The sequence below is a fragment of the Echinops telfairi genome, unplaced genomic scaffold (genome assembly GCF_000313985.2).
Source record: "Echinops telfairi isolate 266 unplaced genomic scaffold, ASM31398v2 ScPeMD7_3533;HRSCAF=4204_1, whole genome shotgun sequence".
Taxonomy (NCBI): domain Eukaryota; kingdom Metazoa; phylum Chordata; class Mammalia; order Afrosoricida; family Tenrecidae; genus Echinops; species Echinops telfairi.
Genome location: NW_022107432.1, coordinates 12,483,117 through 12,484,840, shown reverse-complemented (window position 1 = coordinate 12,484,840; position 1,724 = coordinate 12,483,117).

The window sequence follows — 1,724 nt, the reverse complement described above, 5'->3', positions numbered from 1 at the left end:
CCATCCATCCATTGTGTCAAGCACATTTGTACATTTGTTGCCATCATCATTCTCAAAACATTTTCTTTCTACTTGAGCAAAGACCAGAATTTTTATCACATACTGCTGCTAAATATTTTCCATTCTCATTTAATTCCCTCCAGTCGCCAGAATAGGTGTCATCCCCAGTTTTAGATACAGAAGGTGGCTCCGATTAAATAACCTGGTCAGAGTCACAGCTGGTCAGGAATAAAGTCTGAGTCTTTTCTAGATTTCTCTCAGATGATGACATTTCAGTGAATGGATGGTGAAAAGGAAGTTAGTGCTTTGGGCAGCTTTAGTTAAGGAAAGCGCCTCTAGTTAAACACGTACACCTCTCGGAGACTGGTTTGCCTTTCCTGAGAAAAGGTAAGTACCTAGTTTCCATTGCCAGAACTCTGAAAGAGTACCTGAGGTCCAGAAGTGCCAGGTCATAGGTGGGGTGATGCCTAGCCTGATGTAGAACAAAACCCTGTTTGCCAACCCGGCTGTTGGACGGCCGCCCAGGACTTGTTCAGGGATTCTAAGTCTCTCGGTGGCAAGCAGAGTAAAGAGGAAGAGGGATGACAGACAGAATTAATTAGGTCATAGAATGCTTTTCTGAGGGGAGAAATTAAGAAGGTATAATCAAATTTAGATCAACATTTGATGTACCAAATTTTCTGAGCGTGTTATCACGCCACATGCAGGACACACACAAATAATGAATGGGAACTTTTTCCTGCCTGCTGGCAAAGACTGCCCATGGTTTATGAGTCCCTGCTGTATGCCAGAGTGATGTTAAATGTTGGGCAGGGATTGGGGTTGAGTGGGAAACTTTGACGGGGTTGTGGAGGTCAATTGAAGCCCTTTGAGAGGTTTTCTTCACTAAGCTACCACAGTGACCCAGCACCCTTGTATTCGACTTCTAGCAACCCCACATGACAGTTTTGCTCCACAGGGCCTTCTTATTGGTTGTAATTTAAAAAAATTAAATTAGGTGAAGGTTTACCAAGCAGATCAGAGTTTCGTACGCAACAGTGCGTCCACATTCTGATTGAGCTCACCCATGGCAGTGCCTCCCGTGTACATTCCGTGTCCTGTGTCTCTGTTTCATGTTTCCATCCTGCTTCTTTCCTGCCTTCTGACCTTTGTCTTTGAGTAAATGCTGCCCACATCCTATTTAATGGCTGTTTGTTATGTTGTGGACGTGAGTTCAGTTCCAGACCTTAAAGGTAAGGGCCATCAGCTTGGGCTCCTACCAGGCTCTAAGCCTGATCTCTTTTGTGATTTTGAGTTTTGCTTCACAGTTTTCTCCCACTCAATCCAAGACTTTCTAATGCAGCAGTTCTCAACCCGTGGGTTACGACCCCTTTGGGGATCTAATGACCCTTTCACAGGGGTCCCCTAAGACCACCGGAAAACATATTTCTGATGGTCTTAAGAACTGAGACACGGCTCCTCTATCTGTCTCCAGGTGGGTCCGCCCACATGCAGATACACCCACATACTATACCCAGCGTGAAGACTATTACCCATGCTACACCGTGCTTTAAGACAAAATTTCATTTATTTATAATTAAAAATAAATATTTCACAATATATAATTACATATTGTTTTTGTGATGAATCACTATGCTTTAATTATGTTCAATTTGTAACAATGAAAATACATCCTGTCATGGCAATACCGGGAGGGTGGAGAGAGGGTGGGTTGGAAAGGGGGA